Genomic DNA, 22607 nt, shown 5'->3' with positions numbered 1-22607 from the left:
TGCAAGACCACAGCAAACACTGTGTGTGTTATATCCTGCCAGGTTAGCATGCTTCCCATAATGTTTACGCATTAGATCAGTAGGCGGAATTGTGGCTATTCGACCACAGAGGATCTACAAAATTAATCCAGTGGAATGCGTTTTCAACTACCTCTGGAAATGGTTGAAGGTGGACATGCTCAAAACATTTCAGACTCTGTTTACACCTGTATTTAGGGTCATCCACTTGTGATCTGATCAACCAAAACATCAGGTCAGGGTTCGTACACCTTTTCCAAGGTCAAATTCTTGAATTTTCAACTTTCAAGGTCCATTTTAAAGCTTTTTCCAGCACCTTACACCACCGTAAATTACATACCAATACATAGTCAAAATTATTATTTTGTGTTTTTATCACATTAAAAGATATAATGCTACAAACAAATAATTGTGTTTTGTAATAGCAGAAAGATCAGACATTTAAGCAAAACAGGTTTTATTTTTCAAAATGTATCACTGTCTAGTAGCACTGAGTGGGGGTATTTGAGCCAAATGACATGTAGCTGGGTCATTCTGTGTCAAATCAGACAAAATCCAGGAAAACAGATGCTGCATCCTCCTAGATTTTGCTCTAAGTTTATGCTACTGTCAGTCTTTTCACACTTTTTTCCAAATCTAGGGCATGCCGTACAAACTTGTAATGGTTCAGTCATATTGACATGTTTGTCTTTCACCCTGCAAAGTTTGGGCTCCCTATGAATAATACTTTTCATTATATTAATGTCCAAATATTGTTTCCCGTAAAACTTTCAAGGTCTGAAAATATGAAGACATAGGATTTGAACATCAATATTTTACAGGGCTTGGTTTTGGGACACATTCTTGATATAGATAAGGTTTGAACCAAATCTGAGACAGTGCAACAACAACATGTAATTCCATTTCCATCATAACTATGCCAAACTGGCCGCTCACATGACGTTAAGCATTTTCTGGCGCATAATGTGAGGTTTGAGAACCTAAAACCCCTTTTCTCCCAGTTGACACAGCAACACATAACCGGCGTTCCCTTTCGAGAGGTCTCTCGTATTGCGTAAGGCTAGCTTACGCTATGGGAAAACTCCTTTACTCGAGAATATTGAAGCCAAATTTTTAAAACGCAGTGCAGCTGCACAGCAGACACGGATGAGCGGCTAGCACGGTCATTGGCTGTGCTGCGGTAACTGCACGAACCTATGGTGAGGCGGCTCAGACGCGGAACCAATCAGGCTGCTTCGCGCCATGGCCATGGCACGCCTTCATATTGGTCCATTCAGCCAAAGGTAGTCAGATTTTGTCTCCTTCAGCGAACTTCCAACTTCGCTGATCTCTGGATAAGTCTTCGCCACCGTAGAAAAGCCTTCAGTGGAACAAGCCACCTGCCTTGCAGCTCTGATGACGCCAGCTTCCTGGTTTTTCAACTGGACGCCACCTTCAGCCCGCTGTTCTGCTGTGCCATCTGGCGCGCTATATCCTTTTAATGCATTAGTGTGTTCGCCGCTGCGTCACACTTTTTCTAAAAGAGCAATTTCCGAGGCTTTGTTGCAAATGCCTCGTTCTAAAATGCGCCTTGTGCAGAGGCCCTCTGTTCGGTGGAGACCGTCACATCCTCTGCGCTTCCTGTCTGGGCCGGGACCAAATGGAAACTGCACTCGCTAAGGGCACCTGCCCTGAGTGTGACGTCATGGATTTCCCCACCCTGCAGGCTCGACTGGCTGTTTTCGCCACAGACGACCCCGCGGTTCCCGCTCCCTCTCTCCCTTTGATCGAGCCGTGCTAAAAGAAGCGACGGATGCCAGAGCGGACAGACACGAGCGAACGCATGCCGGGCCAGTCCCCACGTGCCTCGCTCTGTGTTGTGCGTCATGCAGAGCCCTCTCGACCTCTCTGCATGACCCAGACGGACACTATGAGTGAGTTTCGGCCTGGAAACCAGCCACGCTGAAACTGCATCTCTCATGACGGCTGTTCTTGGATGAGAACATGCCTCTCTGCTATGTGCTCGCGCTAACTGTCTTACGTCATTCCCGCCCCTGTGGCTCAGTGGTGGATTCCAAGACTTCCGCGCCAGAGACTGTGTTCGAATCCCGGCTCTGACAGCAGGTGAAATGGGTACAGCGCATTTTAACGTTTTATTTGCACGTCTTGTATGAACTGTCTACATGACCTCGATTCACGCTGGAAATGCATTAAATGTAGGTCATGTGCCCACTACGAAGTGCGCTGTAAAGCGCCCACCCCTGAACATGAGCACCGCTCGCATAACAGTGCGAACACTAAACCGCTAGGTGGCCAGGTCCCTATTACCCAGCGGCCCGTCCCCAGTTTTCATTCAACCCCTAGCTATGCGGGCCGAGGCCTGGCAAGCCATCCCCGGTGTATAAGAATGGGTGTTGAACATAATAAAAACGAGGGTACTCGCTACAGTTTGCTCTGAGACCCCCCGTGCTTTTCAGCCGTGGTCGAGACGACAGTGAAAAGAGACATGACTCACGTCCTTCGCACCGAAGTGTCGAAACTGTTAGAGAAGGGAGCTGTAGAAACAGTCCCATTATCACAAATCGAGTCGGGCTTTTACAGTTGTTACTTCCTCGTCCCAAAGAAGGATGGCGGTCTCAAACACGTCCTAGACCTCTGACACCTGAACAAATCGCTTATGATGCGACCGTTCAGAATGCTGACAACCAAACAAATCCTTGCGCAAATTCGCCCAGGGTATTGGTTTATCTCAGTGGATCTGATGGATAATTTCTCAGATTCGCCTTCAAGGGGCAGGCTTACCAGTACACAGTACTACCGTTCTGCCTATCACTGATACCTCATACTTTTACGAAGTGCATAGACGCAGCACTTACCCCCCTGAGACAGCAGGAAGTGCGAATGTTAAACTGCCTCGACGATTGGCTGGTTATAGCCCAATCAGAGGAACAATTGATAACTCACAGATCCTGGCTCCTCAGCCATATAGAAAACCTGGGACACAGGATCAACGTTTCCAAGAGCACACTGTCTCCCAGCCAGAGTATCTCTTTCCTGTGTACAGTGATAGACTCTATACAAATAAAGTGGGCCTCACATCAGAGCGCGCGCTCACTATTCCGCGCCTAGCGGCATATTTCAGAGCAGGCGAAATTTCACAAGAGATTTCAGAGGATGTTGAGTCTTATGACTTCAGCATCATCAGTACTCCAACTTGGACTACTGCACATGCATCCTCTCCAGCGCTGGCTAAAACCCTGTGTACCAACTCGCACATGGCGATCTGGCTACTTACAAATCAGAGCGAACTGTATCAGAGCCCTGGCTCCCTGGAAAGCAGACGACTGGTATCAGTCAGGAGTGAGAATGGGTGTGGTTACGAAGAGAAAAGTGATCTCGACAGATGCCTCCAATCTAGGTTGGGAGGGCCCTTTACTACGACAGGCCCGTCTCTGGCCTATGGTCAAGCCCGGAGAGGCGCCTACATATAAACTGTCTAGAGATGAGAGTAGTCGCTCTATCGCTGAAAGCTTTTCTCTCATACTTAAAAGGCCACCCTGTCCTGATCCGGACGGACAACGTGGCAGTGGTGTCCTATATAAATCGCCATGGCGGTCTCAGGTCAAGCAACCTGCACACCATGGCCAAAACCTCATCTTATGGGCTCAGCACAACCTGCGCTCCCACGTGCCCGGCATTCTGAACCAGGGTGCGGATGTGTTATCCAGAGACAATGTTCCCCCAGGGAAATGGTCTCTTCACCCACAGATGGTTCAGCTAATATGGAACATCTTCGGCTAGGCAGAGGTCGATCTCTTCACCTCAGAAGACAACGCTCATTACCAAAAAAAATTCTCAGAGAGCAGGAACGTGCTTGCCCACGATTGGCCGAGCCACACGCTGTATGCATTCCCTCCGGTCACGATGTTACCACTAGTCATCGAACGGATCAGGGAGAGCAAGTGTGCAGTGCTACTAATAGCACCTCTATGGAAGACCCCATTACGGTTCTCTGAGCTTGCACAGCTGCTGGAAACAGCCCCATGGCCGGTTCCTGCTGAGGAGAGACATCCTCACACAGGCAAACCGATTAATCTCCCATCCCCGTCCCGACTTGTGGGCCCTTCATGTATGGCCCCTCAACGGATAACCGGGTGTCTCCCGGAAAGGGTGCTGAAAACGATCACTGAGGCAAGAGTGCCGTCAACTAGACGCCTCAACGTTCAGAAATGGGTGGTAGTTCTGGCTAGTGCGCTGCACGGAGCCTGGACCCCTATTCGTGCAGAGTATCGAGTGTACTCTTCTTCTTACAAGGGCTTTTGGACGCGGGTCTTACCCCCTCCACGCTCAAAGTTTATGTGGCGGCCATAAAAGCTTTTCACGCTCTTGTGTCCGGCCAATCGCTAGGAAGACACAACCTCGTCGTACGCTTGCTTAAAGGGGTAAGGAGGCTGAACCCCCCGAGACCTCCTTCTGTGCCTATCTGGGACCTCTCCTCGGTCCTGGAAGCACTGAAAGCGGCCCCATTTGAGCCGCTGCGGACTGCGGACCTGAAGCATCTCTCGCTAAAAAACGCTCTCTTACTGGCGCTCGCCTCAGTCAAGAGAGTGGGCGATTTACAAGCACTGTCAGTAAGCGCTTCCTGCCTTGAGTTTGGGCCTAACGACTCCAGAGTCGTCCTTAAGCCAAGGCATGGTTATGTTCCTAAAGTGCTCTCGACTCCATTCAGACCGCAGGTTATTTCACTTGCAGCTCTTTCCTCGCCAGAAGACAAAAGAGATGCGGGTTTACTCTGTCCCGTTCCGGGCTATCAGAGTTTATTTGGAGCGTTCTGCCTCATTCAGACAGTCAGAACAGCACTTTGTATGCTTTGGTGGCTGGTGTGACAAAGCAGAGATTATCGCGCTGGATAGTAGATGCTGTCGCGCTGGCTTATGAGTCTAAGGGCCTGCATTGCCCCTTAGGCGTCAGAGTTCATTCCACAAGAGGCATGGCCTCGTCATGGGTTTGGTCAAGTGGAATACCCATGGCAGATATTTGTGCGGCAGCCGGCTGGGCCTCGCCATCCACAGTTATCAGATTTGTGTTTTAGAACCCTCGCTTGCAAAGCGGGAACTTCCAGTGTAAGTGCAAGCAAAAACCCCCCTTGGCCATAGGGCCCGATACATATCTGGTCCTGGCTAAACTCGGACTATGGTCCTTATATATTTATATACTTACATTTTAAGGATTTGGTCCTGTTAGGCCCATTTCCTTGCTTTCCTATACGAGGCTCGTCAAATGACTGGTTTCTATTGGGATTCATAACTTCACTCATCTATGGGCCTCAGGCATCTTGCTTTGGGCTACAGTATGGAGCGAAGTTATGCACGCACGGCGTTTTGAAGGGGGTTCCCATAGCGTAAGCTAGCCTTACGCAATACTCGTTCCCTCTTCTCAGGCAACCGAGGTTACATAAGTAAGCGAGACTTTATCAGAAATCTCCACTTTGGCAGGAGATTTTTGAAATAATCGTTTTCTTCCCTTCGTGTAAACGGGGCATCAGTCTGCGAATCCCTGGCTAGCAGTTTCTAGCATAAACAAATAGGTACTAGCGTAAACAAATAGGTGCTAGCGTAAACAAATAGGCGCTAACGTGTACAGTAGGCTACTTCAGTTGGCTTACTTGAAAAGTTTAGGGTGCTTTCACACTGGCAGTTTAGTTCGGAACGGAACGGGGCACGATTCGCATGAAAAATCACTAATGTGAACGCTGTCATGCGGACCCAGGTGCGCACTGGGGTACCGAACCCGAGACTGCCTGGAGGAGGTGATTGAGTTTGGTTGCACTCGAACCGCGGTTCGCGTGAATTTGAATACATCATGGACTCGGGTGCGCACTTATTCAGGAAGTAAAGTGACCTGCACATGCTTTTTAGCTGATTATGATGTATTTAGTTAAATAACACACATGTAAGGGATGATAGTGTTGATAATTTACCTTGGATAAGACGGGCGAGAGTGAGTATGCAGTGTATTCGCACATACAGTGCGTGGACTCAGGGCAACAAATTAATGGAAATCTTCTGTCTCCTGTGTTTGTAATCAGCAGAAAGCCAAATGCGACACACAGTAAACCTGTGTTGTTCACCAAATTAATAAAAAACACAATATATTGACCCACATTCTGTTTTCTATCATGTGTCGTGCACGTTTGCGATGATGTAAGATTAGGGCTGGACGATTTTGGCTAAAATCATAATCGCGATTAATCGAACAAGTTACCTCGATTACGATTATTGAACGATTATTCAAAAAAAAAATTCTCATGTGTCACTGGCAAGACTTATACTGTAAATATGTTCACGGTTATTTTTTTTAATGAAAGAATGCATAATCCTATCTTTGTGATTCTAAAATAAGGAAACACACAGATAGCTTTTAATGCTTACTTATTAAATATTTCAAACAATTGAATCAAACAAAGCATACAATGCTTGAAATAAAAACGTCTTATAAGTTTTAATGCAAAAAGAAAGTTTCCTAAAAATGTAGAAAATAGTTATTTTTGTAATCAAAATAAATTATTGTAAATATTGCCATCTTAAAAGTAAAATATAACTTGTATAAAACTAAAAAAACTAATCCTTTTCATATTGTGTAGCATTTGTAAATGCTTGTGTTAACGAAACCTGCTTTGTGGAGTGGAGGCACTTGTTGCTGGGCGTTTGTCAGTCTCTTTCTTTTTTTGCGTGTTTCTTTGGTACAAGCGGCTCCTGTTGCTGAGTTGACTCAGTGTTTGAGTTCCCTTTCACACAGAGATTCCGGAAAATACACGGATAAAGTGGCCCGGGATTTGACCCGGGTTCGCTTGACTTTGGTTCATTCACACTGCCAGTGATTTTCCGGAATCAAGAGAGTGCGTTCACACAGACACACACAACCCGCAAAGACACGTGACATGTCCCAGCGGCGTCTATAGTTTGCTTATGAGCTCCGATTTCTCTCGAGAAACCACGCTTGTGAATTTTTTTTCTCTGATTCGATCATAAACTAGCGTATGACGAACCGTTTCACGCTGGCGAACGATCCCGGCTTAGCGCCATCATTACGACACGGCATTCATTACGGCTTTTGTTCACACAGCGCGCGTTCCGGGACTGAACACGGCAATGTTACTATGTCCCCAACCTGGCATCAATCCCGGGTCGCGTTCACACAGAAGGTGTTCTGGCAATTTCCCGGGATCAACGTGCTGTGTGAAATTGGGCTCATGTTGCTTCAATGTCGCAGACTGGACGGGGCGGAGTTACTTGACTACACACGCAGTAATATGTTTTAAGGGGAAAGTACATTAACACACAGTGGGCGGAAATATTAATAGGATTAAAAAACCGAAATAACCGACATGGTAAAATTACGTCGCTATGAATTTCGGTTTCGATTATTTTTCGATTAATCATCCAGCCCTATGTAAGATGCACGCAAGCGCACCAGGATTCGATAGAACACTGCGGGGGGCGCCGGGAACAATCGCGCTCGTGGCTGCGGCAAACAAATTATTTCTCCATTTAATAAATGAAATATTCAGTCAGATAGGTATTTGTTGTGAAAGAAATAGATACAATTTCTGATCCTAGCAATGTGTGTTGTCAAATTATTTGAATTAGATCCCGAAATCTCTGTTTGTAATTTTTCTCATTCTCATTTTCACATTTCTCATAATCACTCATCGTGGTTGTATTCAGAGGTTTTCTAATTTTTGCAGTTCAAATGGCTTATCACTTCTGTCCCAATGAGCTTCTTCCTGAAAGTGGGCATGATCTCTGGCCATCATACCTGGGTGTTCAGCATCTGAAGAAAGCACTTACGGACCCGTGCCCGCATTGTACCTTACTGCCTATGCGGAGAGGCAGTTGTGTTTGGCGGGACAGGACCCCAACTGGGAGGCTAGTCTGACTTTGCGGCAGAGAGCTCAAAAGCGCCACGCTTGCTGCTGGTGCTCCTTGGGTTAAGAAGACATCTAGTTTTAGTGGTAGTCATTTGGCTGGGCAGCAAAGTTGCTTGCTATTCTTCAGACATGGTGGAGATGAAACGTCTTGCAAAACCTCCAACCAGCTGACCCAGTTCTTACTGCTGCTGCGGCTTCGACTGAGGATGCTCACTCACATCCATTTATGTCTACATGTGCTTCCGACACACATTTCCAGGATCATCTTCCAACTTAAGTTCCTGAGCTGCAGGACAAGCCAGTGGGATCTACTGTGGCTGTTGGTTCTGTTGAGGGCTTACTTCATTCTTCGGGGACTTCTCCAAACCTGGTGGATGACACATTGGAAGTGCTTTAGATGAAAGTGGCCTATCTTGGCCTTGATGAATGACCTGCACATCCTGTTCAGTCTAGTGTATTTTTCTGCAGACCTTCACCTATGGATTCCTTTGCTATGCCTCTATGTAAGGACTTCATAGCAGAATTTTCAAGTGCCCTCAAAAGACCAGGTATGGCCAAAAGGCATTCCAAGACTGCTCACATTCTGGATTCAATGGCAGGAGTGCAGAGTGTACCTGAAGTGGAACAACGAGTTGCTGCACTGGTGGTGTCACCAGACGAAGCACGGCGAGGGAATGTCCGATGCCTTAGTGCTCAGTGTGGCCGCACAGATTTCTTTCCTCTACAAGGCCTGAGACGCTAGGGCTGGTGATCAGACGTTTTACGACACATCAACTGAGTTACTGGGAGTGCACGGTGTCAGACCCTTGGTGATCCGGGTAAATAGTTTCTCCTGCAAAGTCCATCAAGTTCAATTCGATCACAATGGGTGACTCTCTGTCTCCGTCTCAGATGATGGATATCGAAACCTTCTTGCCCAGTTTCGTCTCTACAGTTCAGCCCCTGCAGGTTTGGAACAACCTCTTCCTGTTGGATTCATCCCAACATCAGCATCGACATATTGTCGTGACTCACAGTTCGTGCACCTCAGCAGTATACATCACTGGCCTTTTTGACAGCATGCATTCTGTTAGGAATTGTCCCCTCTCTTCACAACATTATAACAACCGACACATTCCTCATGGGTTGGGGGGCAGTTTGGAACCACAGAGGTATCAATGGTAAATGGTCAAGGGATTGGTCAATGGATCACATCAACCTATTGGAGATGCGTACCGTCATTTCTTTACGATTCTGAGGGGCCACCACGTGCTTGTACATGTGGAAAACACGTCAATTGTTTTCAATCTGAACCACTAGGAGGGCACATGGTCGGAGAGCATGTTGCGGCTCATTCAGAATATCCTCACCTGGTCACTTTCCACATTTTAAGTCACAGAGAGCAGTTTATCTGCCATGGGTAGTTAGTCAGGCTGAAGATTCTCCGTCCAGGAATTTGACGTTTTTGGCAGGAGTTGGGTATGGCAGGGGTATGTCTATTTTATTTGGAAAACAAAAATCACTGCCCGTTGTTGTTTGCCCAGATTGAAGCATCCAGTCAATTCCTCCGATTCCTCTATTGTGGAAGTCTCTTGCTCAGGACAGACGCAGGGTAGTTCTGATAGCACCACGGTGACTGTCTAAACCATATTTTCCCTTGCTCCTGACTTTTTTAATGGGCAAACTGAAGCAGCTTCCTTTTGGTATATGTGTTTCGACCTATCTGGCTGGCGCTGCGACTATCCATTAATTTAACAGTCTCTGGCGGTAATCCGGAATTCATAGAAGCACAATTACTTACGTAACCAGCGTTTTTCTCCTCGTAAAATAAATTTAATGACGATCATGTTGAATTTTTTACAAGTTACAACTGTCAGTAATCACTTTACGGATGTTTTTATGGATGTTTGGAAGCATAGTAACTGTTTTAAAAAGTCTTGTGAGAAAAGAATGTAGGCTACGTAAAAAAAAAACATTTTTTAACCCTTTTGCACGTACGTTCTAAATATTCAAACTGACAGCATTGTGTGAATTTTTTTTTTTCTGCGACCATTATGCAATGAATATCGTTCTAATTTCCATGGAGACGCATCAACCTTGTCACGTGACATTTCGCAGTCACAATGGCGAACACGATGGAAAACCGCCTGCAGGTTAGTAGTTTGAATGTTTCGATTTAGTTTTTATTCTAAACCTCTCAAATAATTTGTTAGCGTGTACAGACTATGGTTGATATGGTTATATTTGTGTGAGGTGTGACCATATATTATAATATAATAATTGTATGTATATGGTCACACCTCACTTACCATTATACAATATAGATATATAGGGAAATATAATTTAACGATGTTATAACGCTACAAATACCATGTAGCTTTTCTCAGCTTTGCTAGTGAGAGATATGTATAGTATAAGGAAAATTCTGTCAGCAATTACTCACCCTCATGTTGTTCCAACCCCGTAAGACTTTTGTTCATCTTCGGAACACAAATTAAGATATTTTTGTTGAAATCTGAGAGCTGGCTCACTCCTTCATAAGCTTCTAGGCAATTTCATTCTACCGCCCCAGAAAAGTTAGTAAAAACATTGTTAAAATAGTCCGAGTACAGTGGCTCAACCTTAAGTTTATTAAGCGACGGGAATACTTTTTGTGTGCAAAAAAACAAAAATAATTAAAGCTGCAAGCAGCATTTAGCGGTGTTCAAGCAGTTAAGGCCTTTAAGGCCGTTATTCACAAAAGCATCAAAAGACATTAAGTTTTATTTAGCATACATTTAACCACTGACATAATAGATGGAAAACACCATTTACAGCCAATACAGGCAATTTACCATGGGAAATATATGGTTTTAAAGCTTTTTAACAGTTATAGTGCCACCTATGGTCCGATCTCCATAAAAATTTGCATGCTTGTTAATGATGTTATGTCACATATGCTCATACATTTTTGTGAAGTTCTGAGTTTTCTTGTAGGATTTATAGGCTTTTGAGTGTATTTTGACACGCCCATTTTCTAAATGCCCCTGTTATAGCCACCCAATTGCAAAATTTCAACTTTTTTTCGATAATTATTGATCTAGAGAGTCCAGAGAATTGTCCTAGACTGGTCTGGTTCCGATCGGGCGAAATACCAGGGACTAGTTCGCAAAAGTAGGTTTTGGACAAAATTGGACGTAAACAGTTTTTTGTAGGCCCAAATTGAAATCTGAGACATACATCTTGAGCCAAGGATCACAGTGGTGTAAAAAGCATGAGGCCAGGGCCAACGGTCTAGTAGTTATTAGCAATTTAGTACTTTTGGTTGCTGTAGCGCCACCTATGGGCCAATCGGGGTCATACTCTGATAGGTTCTCCCCAAAAGTATGGCCTACCATCTGGCCGAGTTTCAAGTCTCTAGGCATTACGGTTTGGGCTGCACGATGCGTTTTAGGGCATTTTTTTTTTTTCAAATAGCAAATACAATAGGTTTTCAGCACTAAAGTGCTTGAACACCTAATGACTTTGTTCAACTATTAATTTACTTCTGTGTGGGCCTCTGATGTGAGTTCATGAGAGCGCCACAATGCATGCGAGAGAACTGAGAAGTTCAACGTGAGAGTAATTACTGACAGAATTTAAATTTTTCGGTGAACTAACCCTTTAAAACAAACTATTATACATACGTTTATACTTACTAATATAATTAGAAAACAGATTACAAATATAATTACAATTAAAGGTGCAAGCAGCATTTAGCGGTGTTCAAGCAGTTTACCATTTACCATGTTCCAGTATGATTTACCATAGTTTACCATGATATACCAAGTTCTAGTATGATTGACCATGATTTACCCTGTTCTAACATGGTTTACCAGAATTGAACACATTCTAGTATGATATAATATGATTCTAACATAGTTTACCATAGTTTACCATGATTTATCTTAGTTTACCTTGATTTACCATGTTATAGGATGATTTACCATGATATAGCACATTCTAGAATGATTTACCAGGATTCTAGCATGATTTACCTTATTTACTATGATTTACCATGTTTCTGGCGTTATTTACCATGATTTACCACGTTGATAGACATTATGTGAAGCATCAGAACAATTGAAGTGATAAACTCTGACAAAATATGATTGTGTTATAATAGTAATAGTTGTATAAGTGATTTATTATTGTCTATATATATGAATGCAAAAGCACATGTGAAAAGACTATTAATAAGTAGAGAGGGCAGTAGAAGACCACTTACTGACTCACTTTCATTTTGAACACACTTGATTTCACCAGTATTCTGCACTAAAACAAACCAGTTGTTAACTATATTATGCATGCTTACACACACACACACACACACACACACACACACACACACGGGATATGTTATTGTGAAAATCTCTTTTAATGGTATATAAGCATTTTGACAGTTATAGCGCCACCTATGGTCCGATCTCCATGAAACTCTGCATGCTTCTTCACCATGTCATGACACATGTGCTCATCAGTTTTTGTGAAGTTCTGAGTTTTTATTTATGATTTATAGGCTTTTGAGTGTATTTTGACACGCCCCCTTTTCTAAACGACCCTGTTACAGCGAACCAAAGGGCAAAGTTCAACTTTTTTTCGATAATTATTGATCTAGAGAGTCCAGAGAATTGTCCTAGACTGGTCTGATTCCGATCGGGCAAAAAACCAGGGACTAGTTCGCAAAAGTAGGATTTGGACAAAATTGGCCATAACAATTGTTTTTGTTGCTCCAATCGAGAATCCGATATATACATCTTGTCCGTCTTGAGCCAAGGAACACAGTGGTGCAAAAAGTTGATTCCAAGTCAAACGGTCTAGGAGTTATGAGCAATTTAGTACTTTTGGTTGCTGTAGCGCCACCTATGGGCCAATCGGGGTCATACTCTGATAGGTTCTCCCCAAACTGAGGCCCTACCACCTGGCCAGGTTTCAAGTCTCTAGGCCTTACGGTTTGGGCTGCACGATGCGTTTTAGGTGGGTTTTTTTTTTCAAATAGCAATTACAATAGGTTTTCAGCACTTCGTGCTTGAACACCTAATGAATTATAATCAAAATAGTATCATAAATAAATGAATATATTCTGTCTTTTTTTAGGCTTAATAATGCTTCAGTGTGTGGTACTCCTCGCCATGAAAATAGCTTTGAATGCTGACATGGCATTCAATAAAATAATCTGAATATGTGGTACTCCTCAAAACATGGGTCAGCACACAAGGGAGTGTTGCATGGCACACACATGTGCTTGGTGAGGAGCCTCTGCTTGCTCTTGCGTGTGCTAGAGAGGCAGACTTTGCCGTCTGGTCTTGCTGCCCTGGGCAGTGGTCTGAGGGACTTAAATTGGGAAATGCCTGGCTGTAAGGCACAGAGGAGTGTTCAAGGCAGGACGCATGTAATGTATGTATGATGGCCCGCAGCCGTATAATTTCGAACCTGCCAGACGTGAGAGGGCAAATGAGGAATTGCCAAGAACTGATGGCCGTCAAAGCCAATTAAACGCATGGTCCGAGGAGAATGAGTGGAGAGTTGGTGAAGTGTCCTGGTGAGTGGCTATCATTTAGCAACACAGCAATGAGCACTGGAGCTAGTCTACGAGCAGCAGTGCACAATAACGACACTTTTTTTTTTTGTTGAAAAAAAAAATCAATGTTTTCTTTATATCTAGTGGCAGTGATCATGACGTTAGTTCAGATAATTCACCGGTAACCTTTGTCATAGTGTCGTAGTACTGGTAAACTTTGTCATCTAGAGATAGAAGCCATCATGCTAGCTATCAGGGGGTTTCTAAGCGTTTATCACTTCCTCCGGTGAAAATGTTGTTGCAAACGTAACCGCCGCGTGTCTGTCGCTGTGTTTGGCAGGTGCTTGTTTGGGTGTTATAGAGAGAGATGGGCAGACAGCCAGATAGCATAACGTTAGCATAGATAGCAAGCAGCTAGATAGATAAATAGATCGAAATATATAGTAGGTAGATTGACAACGTAGAGTTGGTCGCACGTCAGAGGCGCCCGCGCCATTGGATGTGCAGTTGCCGCATATACTAGCCTATCTATCTATATATCTGTCTGTCTATCTATATATCTAGTCTAACTATCTATATCTATGTATTTATATATTTATCTAAAATCTTCGCTATCTGAATACTCTCGTCTACTTGTCTCTCTAGTCACTCTCAATGCTCTCAAAGCGGGCTTTGGTAAATTCTCTCCCCAAGGTGATGTAATGCAATGCATTGTGGGGGAAAGGAGAATCGTTGCAAACAGCTGTAAGATAGTACCTACTTTTTTGTATTATTCCGTTTTGTGATACCCAACAACATAAAATACAATGGATAACAGTTTAAATGTTTATTACCAACAAGCAAATTGCACAAATTCATAGAAAAATTAACTCTGCAACAAGGCCTTTAATTTCCAGCTGTGATCCATTTTCTTTGAATTCCACCTCCCCTTTTATCGTCTTTTTTTACAACATATTTTTATTGAAAACTAAATTCGAGTTAAATAAAATAGGCAACTTTTACAACTTAGATTTTAAACAGATAACAGAAAACGGCTCGGTTACTAACGTAACCTCGGTTCCCTGAGAGGAGGGAACGAGTATTGCGTAAGTAGCTTACGCTATGGGAAAACTCCTTTTCTCGAGAATATTGAAGTCTTTATGTAAAACGCATTGCAGCTGCACAGCTGACAGCAATGAACGAAGGCAGCTCGGTCATTGGCTGTGCTGCGGCAACTTGCTCGAACCAATGACGGGGCGACTCTGAATGCGCGACCAATGAGCGCGCTTCGCGCCCGCGCGCGTCAGAGCCCGCCAAGATGGGCGTGGCCAAGAGCTATATATTGGGCGCCCCGTCATGAGAGTTCTTTAGGTTAAAACGACTGAAGCGAACTAACCAAGCACAAGCACGGCAGCTTACGCAATACTCGTTCCCTCCTCTCAGGGAACCGAGGTTACGTTAGTAACCGAGTCGTTCCCTTTCGAGAGGTCTCTCCTATTGCGTAAGTAGCTTACGCTATGGGAACACCATGCAAAACGCCGTGCGTGCTGAACTTCGCCTTATGATAGCCAGAGGCAGGTGCCTGAGCTAAAAAAGCAAAGTTATCATCCAACTAGCCGGCAGAGGCGAGCTTTATATGTGGGAAAGAATACAGAGCGGCTAGAAGGCGCTCAGTGTGACACAAGCACATACATAATCTAGATACGAACTCGTAGTTCAACTAGCATCATGCTGATAGTACATTGGAATGCATGGTCGGGACCTGTAGGTTGTAGAACCTGATAAATGTGGACGGTGAGGCCCAGCCTGCCGCCGCACAAATATCCTCGATCGGTATCCCGCTCGACCATGCCCAGGAAGAAGCCACACTCCTGGTGGAGTGTGCTTTGACTCCCCAGGGGCATTGAAGTCCCTTAGCTTCATAAGCCAGCGCTATAGCTTCAACTATCCAGTGAGAGATTCTCTGCTTTGAAACGGCGGAACCTTTCGTACGGCCGCCAAAGCATGCAAACAGTTGTTCTGTCTGTCTGAATAGGGCAGAACGCTCCAAATACACTCTGAGAGCCCTAACGGGGCAGAGTAGATTAGCGTCGTGTTCGTCTGCTGGGGACGATAGCGCAGTTAGGGAGATAACCTGTGCTCTGAAGGGAGTGGTGAGCACTTTAGGAATATACCCATGTTTCGGTCTAAGGACGACCCTGCAGTCGTTAGGTCCGAATTCTAGGCAGGCAGCGCTTGTCGAAAGCGCGTGCAGGTCGCCCACTCTCTTGACCGAGGCGAGTGCCAGCAAGAGCGCAGTCTTGAGCGAGAGCTGTTTAAGGTGCACGGTTCGGAGTGGTTCGAACGGAGGCCCTTTAAGAGCGTCTAGGACAGTAGCTAGGTCCCAGATCGGCACTGAGGGGGGGCGTGAAGGGTTCATCCTCCTAGCGCCCCTTAGGAAACGAATAATTAGGTCGTTTCTTCCCAATGGACGTTCCATTACAGGGTCGTGTGATGCTGTGATGGCCGCCACATATACTTTGAGCGTGGAGGGGGCGCGGCCCGCCTCCAGAAGCCCTTGTAGAAAAGCGAGTACGTTCGTAATCTCGCATGTTTCAGGGTTCAGGCCCTTGGCATTACACCAGACACTGAACACTTTCCATTTCTGGGCATATAAGCGTCTCGTGGAGGGCGCCCGCGCCTCAGCGATGGTTTTTAGTGCTCCGCTCGTGAGGTTCCTGGGAACCCGTTGAGGGGCCATGCATGAAGGGCCCACAGATCGGGGCGGGGATGAAATATCATCCCGTTGGCCTGACTGAGGAGGTCTGGCCTCAGTGGAATCGGCCGTGGTGCAGATTGCATTTGCATCAGATCTGGAAACCATGTTTGGTTCTTCCAGAGTGGGGCTATCAGCAGCACTGCGTCTTTCTCCTCTCTGACCCGACTGATGACCTGCGGTAGCATCGCGATCGGGGGAAAGGCATATAAGGGACGGCTCGGCCAGCTCTGGGCGAGCGCATCCATGCTTTTCGTGAAGAAAAGAGGGCAGTGCGCGTTCTCCTTGGAGGCGAAGAGGTCGATCTCCGCTTTGCCAAAGGTTTTCCATAACCAGTGAATCGTCAGCGGGTTGAGAGCCCATTCTCCTGGGAGAATTTTGTCTCTGGATAGCATGTCCGCCCCCTGGTTCAGGGCACCTGGCACATGCGCTGCTCTCAGCGAGCGCAAGTTGTGCTGGGACCATAAAATGAGTCTCCTGGCCATTGAATGCATGGAGCTCGACCTGAGTCCACCCTGGCGATTTATGTACGATACTACCGTCATGTTGTCCGTTCGGACCAAGACGTGTTCGTTTCTCAGCTGTGGGAGCAGGGCTCTGAGAGCCAAAGCGACCGCTTTCATTTCCAGACAGTTTATGTGTAGGCGCTTCTCCGGGTTTGACCAAAAGCCGGAGACAGGCCTGCCCTCGTAAAGGGCCCCCCAACCTATTTTGGAGGCATCTGTCGTTATCATCTTTCTCCTTGTGTTCACACCCAGACTCACGCCTGACTGGTACCAGTCGGCGGCTTTCCAGTGCGTCAGGGCTTTTATACAGCCGTGGTTCGCTCTGATTAAAAGGTGGCCCGAACGCCACGCGTAAGTAGGGACGCGGCTCTTGAGCCAGCGTTGGAGAGGGCGCATATGCAACAATCCTAGCTGGAGTACGGCCGATGCTGAGGCCATGAGACCGAGCATCCTCTGAAACCGCTTGACGGGGGCGAGCGCGCCCGCCCTGAATGATGTTGCAAGGCGCCGGATGGTGAGCGCGCGCTCTGATGAGAGACGCGCTGTCATTTGCATCGAGTCTAGAACTATTCCCAGGAAAGAAATCCTCTGGCTGGGAGATAGTATGCTTTTTGCAAAATTGATTCTTAGACCCAGGCATTCTAAATGGCTGATAATCCAAGATCTGTGTGTTATTAACTGACTCTCTGATTGTGCTAGAATCAGCCAATCGTCGAGATAATTCAGTATTCGCACTCCCCTTCGCCTTAGGGGGGAAAGTGCTGCATCCATACATTTCGTGAATGTACGGGGAGCCAGGGACAGGCCGAACGGAAGTACTGTGTACTGGTACGACTGTCCCTCGAAAGCGAATCTCAGAAACGGCCTGTGATGAGGCGCTATTGGAATGTGAAAGTAAGCATCTTTCAGATCCACTGAGAGAAACCAATCTCCTGGGCGTACTTGCGCGAGGATATGCTTGGTTGTTAACATTCTGAACGAGCGAATCATTAGTGCTTTGTTCAGGTGTCTGAGATCTAGGATGGGGCGGAGACCGCCATCCTTTTTCGGGACGAGAAAATAGCGGCTGTAAAAACCTGCCTCGCTCAGAGAGGGGGGAACAGTTTCCACAGCGCCCTTTTCTATTAGTTTGCGCACCTCGGTGCGTAGAACATGTGAGCACTCTTTTCTCACTTTCGTCTCGACCACAGTCGTAAAACGTGGTGGTCTGCGAGCGAACTGGAGCGAGTATCCGTGCTTTACTATATTCAATACCCATTTCGGCATATCTGGAATATTTTCCCATGCCGCTGCGTGTACAGATATGGGCTGAATACAGGCTAGGGGCGGGCCGCTGTGACGCAGGGACCCGGCCAGCGAATCGCCTGAGCTCATAGCTCTCAGAGGCGCGGGCGCGCGCTGAGCAGCTGAGTGAATGGGCGCGTGTGTGATTACAGCAGCGCGCGCTGTGTCTGTAAAACTCGCAGCCTGGGCTGGGGTTGTGTTTGACACTGTAAGGACAGTGTTTATAAGTGGGGGTGCATAAACAGTGGTAGGCACACGCGTCACTTTTATAATGTTTCCCGCTTTTACTGGGGATGAATTTATAACTGTGTGAACAGTGCTTGTGTGTAGTGGTGCGTACATGACCGTAGGCACGTGATCTACATTCATGGGGTGCGCAGCTTGAGCTGGGAATGAATTTGGCACTGTTTTGACAGTATCTGGGAATGCACACCTTGTGGACATGTGAACCCTTAGTGACACAGGCAGAAAAAGACTCTTTTTGTGTTTTCTGTGCGTCGCCGTAAAAACGGCGTTTGTTTGCAGGTGAGCGAGCTCTGTGACTGGCCCATTGACTGCTGTATGAACATATCCAGCCGCCTGTAAGGGGACTGGGTAATGCTTGAGCTTTTGCAGAGAGAGTGGTCCGGCTTTTGCGAGACACGCACTCTCTCTTTTCATTCTTGTGGCTAGGATGGCTTTCGAGGCTCGGGGTTCAGCACAATCTTGGGCCGAGGACCCCGTCGCTCAGAAGGCGGCTTGCGGTTGTGAGAGCGCGAGCGGCGTCGAGCGTCAGCCTGAGGCGCGGGCTGAGAGGCGGTGGGGGCTGTTCTAGCCCGCTGCGGCTGCGGCGGCCTCTGTCTGCTCTGCGATTAGCTGGAGCGCTTGGGCAGGAAATGCCGCATAGCTTGTGAAGCATTCTGGGCCTCAGTGAAGCGTTCGGCGAAACCCTTAACCGCCGGTCCAAACAGCCCGCTGGTGGAGATAGGCGCGTCGAGAAATGGCGCCTTATCCGCGTCCTTCATCTCAGTCAGAGTCAACCACAGATGGCGCTCGAGAACAGTCAAATTAGCCATGGCACGGCCGATAGACTGGGCGGTGGCCTTCGTGGCTCGCAGGGCTATGTCAGTCGCGCTGCGTAGGTCCTTAAAGGCTTCGGGTTCGGGGCCAGACTCGTCCATAGAGCGGAGAAGCTTGGCTTGGAACACTTGAAGTACCGCCATAGAGTGAAGCGCTGATGCAGCTTGGCCGGCGGCGGCGTAGGCGCGACCGGCGAGAGCTGAAGTAGTGCGGCAGGGCTTCGAGGGGTGGGAAGCTTTGGCTTTCCATCCGGTGGTGGAGGGCGGGCAGAGATGATTGGCCACGGCCTCCTCGAGGGGCGGTGTTCCCTCGTAGCCTCTTTCCTTCGCGCCGTCCACAGAGGAGAGCGAGGAAGAAAAAGAAGGCTTTAGGCGCGCAGAGTGGGGGGCTTTCCATGACTTGGTGAGTTCGTCGTGAACTTCCGGGAAGAAGGGAGAAGGCCTTTGCCGAGGGGCCTGCTGGCGCCCCTGCAGAAACCACTCATCCAGTCGGCTCCGGGTTGGTTCTTCGGGAGAAGACCAATCGAGCCCGAGGTCTTCCACGGCCTTAGAGAGAACGCGGATAATCTCGCTATCCATGGTGGAGCCCCCGCTCGCGCTAGCTAGCGTCGACGGGGCGGGGTCGAGAGTGGAGCCCGGCCAGTCGTCCGATGCAGCGTCGATTGACAAGCTGTCATCCATTCCCCCGTCGTCCTCGGACGCGCCGAAAGTCACAAGGCCCACCGCTCTGCTAGAGGGGTGTGGGTCCGGCTGGGTGAACTGAACCGGCGGTGGGGAAGGCAAGAGCGGCGGTGAAGCACGCGGAGACTGGCTCGGCGTGACGTCACTGAGCTCAGGTTCAGGAAGCCTCTGTGAGCGGCGCTTTTTCTTAGTGCGCGGCTCGAACAGAGGGATGGCGGCGATGGGCTCGCTCACGGCGAAAGCGGCGAGGCGAGCCCGCAGTGCGGAGAGACCCAGGTCGTCACATTCGGGGCATCCGCCCTTGGTCAAAGCAGCTTCTGCGTGGTCCCGGCCCAGGCAGCGAGCGCAGATGATGTGACGATCCCCGTCCGGGAGAAGGTCTCTGCACGACGCGCAGGAAGGCATTTGAAACAACGCCTGGAAAATTTGCTCTTTTACAAGTGTCGCAGAGCGAACAGATGTAAATACTTGCGTGAGCAGTACGCCGGATGGCTCAGTAGGATCGCGTTAGAAGGCGGCTGAAGGTGCCGACGTCCTCGTAGCAAATCCCGCTGGTATGCTTTTCGACGGCGAAGCTTCAATAATCCGGAGGATCCAGCGAAGAAGGTGTTCGCTGAAGGAGATTAAATCTAAAGAACTCTCATGACGGGGCGCCCAATATATAGCTCTTGGCCACGCCCATCTTGGCGGGCTCTGACGCGCGCGGGCGCGAAGCGCGCTCATTGGTCGCGCATTCAGAGTCGCCCCGTCATTGGTTCGAGCAAGTTGCCGCAGCACAGCCAATGACCGAGCTGCCTTCGTTCATTGCTGTCAGCTGTGCAGCTGCAATGCGTTTTACATAAAGACTTCAATATTCTCGAGAAAAGGAGTTTTCCCATAGCGTAAGCTACTTACGCAATAGGAGAGACCTCTCGAAAGGGAACAAGAAAGGAAAAGGACATAACCAAACTATACCACCACCCTCCCACCCTGACTTAAAATCATATAAAAATATGAAATACAACAGGACTTAGTCTGGTAAGACCTGCAAGTCTGCAAAATATGATAGAAAGGGCTGCCCCCTTTTGTCATCTTACAGGTGAATGTTGCCATCACTTTCCTGTTTGCGCACACAGTCCCACAAGCTCCAGTGACAAGAGGTGCTGGAAAAGTGTGGGACTACTGTACTAGTTGTCCACATAAAGAACATGACCCTTTCTTAGGGAAGGTGCTAAAAGTGTCATCACAACAAACCCAGAAATCCCAAGTCCCATCCAACATTACGGATGTCACTGGTGGATCCGGAGTAAACGATCATGTCCTGCACATAACCAGTGAGCACATCACACAAAACAAAAAACTTGACCCCGAATCTGTGCCGTTTAGATGGAATGAACTGACGAAATGCCAGCCAGCCTTTTCACTTCATCAGAGACTCATCCACAGACAGATCCCTGTATGGCACAAAAATGCAAATGAAAGGAGGAGGTGAGAGCAGTGAATAGGTTTCTGTTTTTTTTTTTCCAGTGGGTCGTTGAAAACTGCTGTCGCATTGCTTGCGAAGTGAAGACAGCGGAGGAGCAGAAGGAAGTGGTCCTGTGAAAACAAAGACCCGAAAAATGGTGTCGAGCATGTGGTCTGTGCTCCAGTAATCACAAAGTGATGGTTTCTTGATCACCCCCATTAGGAGAACTGACACTAAAAATGTGTACATTTAAGGGACATTTGTTGGAACCCATTTAACAAGTTTTCAGAGGTATAGTTGTTTGTTTCCTCCACAATTTCTCCGATGACATCTGCGAGGAACAATTTAAAACAATTTACCCCACTGGGGGATTTTGCACACCACACAGCTGGTTGTCAAAATTGCCGGGGTCAGGATGATTAAAAAGGTTGGTTGCTTTCCATGATGATCAGTTTACTTGGTCTGCCTCATGACGTGGGTAAAACATGGACTGGTGTTGTCTCTTCATCGCTGTCAAAAATTCCTCATTTGTCAATTGCCTTCTATTTTCTCTGAAGAAGTTAAAAACTGGTGAATTTTATTAAAGTTGTGTCTCAAATTAGAACAAAGTTGAGTGTGAGGTAACGGTGACGTCAGCTCTACATCACTTGTCAGCAGAAAAATGACTTGCAATGCATGACAGTTAAAATCTTTTTTATACCAAATATTTACAAACTTGTTAACTACATCAATATATATATATATATATATATATATATATATATATATATATATATATATATATAGTAACTCCTAATGTGGTTTTAATACTTGAAGAAAAAGATCATTTTAGTTGATGGGTAAGTTATCAAGGGCTATGGGGGCTGCCATTGTTTGTTTACAACACTGATGGAGTCGCACTCGGAGCATGCTGGATTTACAACATGCAAGATCATGTCTCCCGAAATGACAGTAAGTGGGTGTCAAACTGTGAGCAAAACAGGGTAAGCTTTAGAGTTGTCTACACGATGTGTGTTTAACTTGAATAAAATAATATTAGCTACATAATGTGTGAGGTCATCTATGAAGATAAAATTATGACGAATGATATATCCACAAAAAGCAATTCACATGCGCAAAATAAAATTATATAATAATAAAATACATTTCACAAATGCAAACACAATTCGTAGATATACAACTGTGCACAAAAACCTTAGAATGTTTAAAATGTACGAGCGTGTCCTTGAATTTGAATGTGCAAATCGTCATTCACGTACGAATCGCCTTGTGTGTGTGTGTCTGTGTGTGTGTGTTTGAGACTTTCCTGGCAGCTAGCGCTAGTTCACACTACATGATTTTAAAACGTCGGGCTGAACTGTGCGGTTCACACTACATGACTTGCTCTCTGAGAAATCAGGAGTGTTCAAGAGCTGTTCACACCACACGACACAGCGTGATTGATCCGCAACAGGA

The sequence above is a fragment of the Siphateles boraxobius genome, unplaced genomic scaffold (genome assembly GCF_051911475.1).
Source record: "Siphateles boraxobius isolate OS27281-9 unplaced genomic scaffold, OSU_SipBor_1 29, whole genome shotgun sequence".
NCBI lineage: Eukaryota > Metazoa > Chordata > Actinopteri > Cypriniformes > Leuciscidae > Siphateles > Siphateles boraxobius.
Note: the sequence above shows the minus strand (reverse complement) of the source record.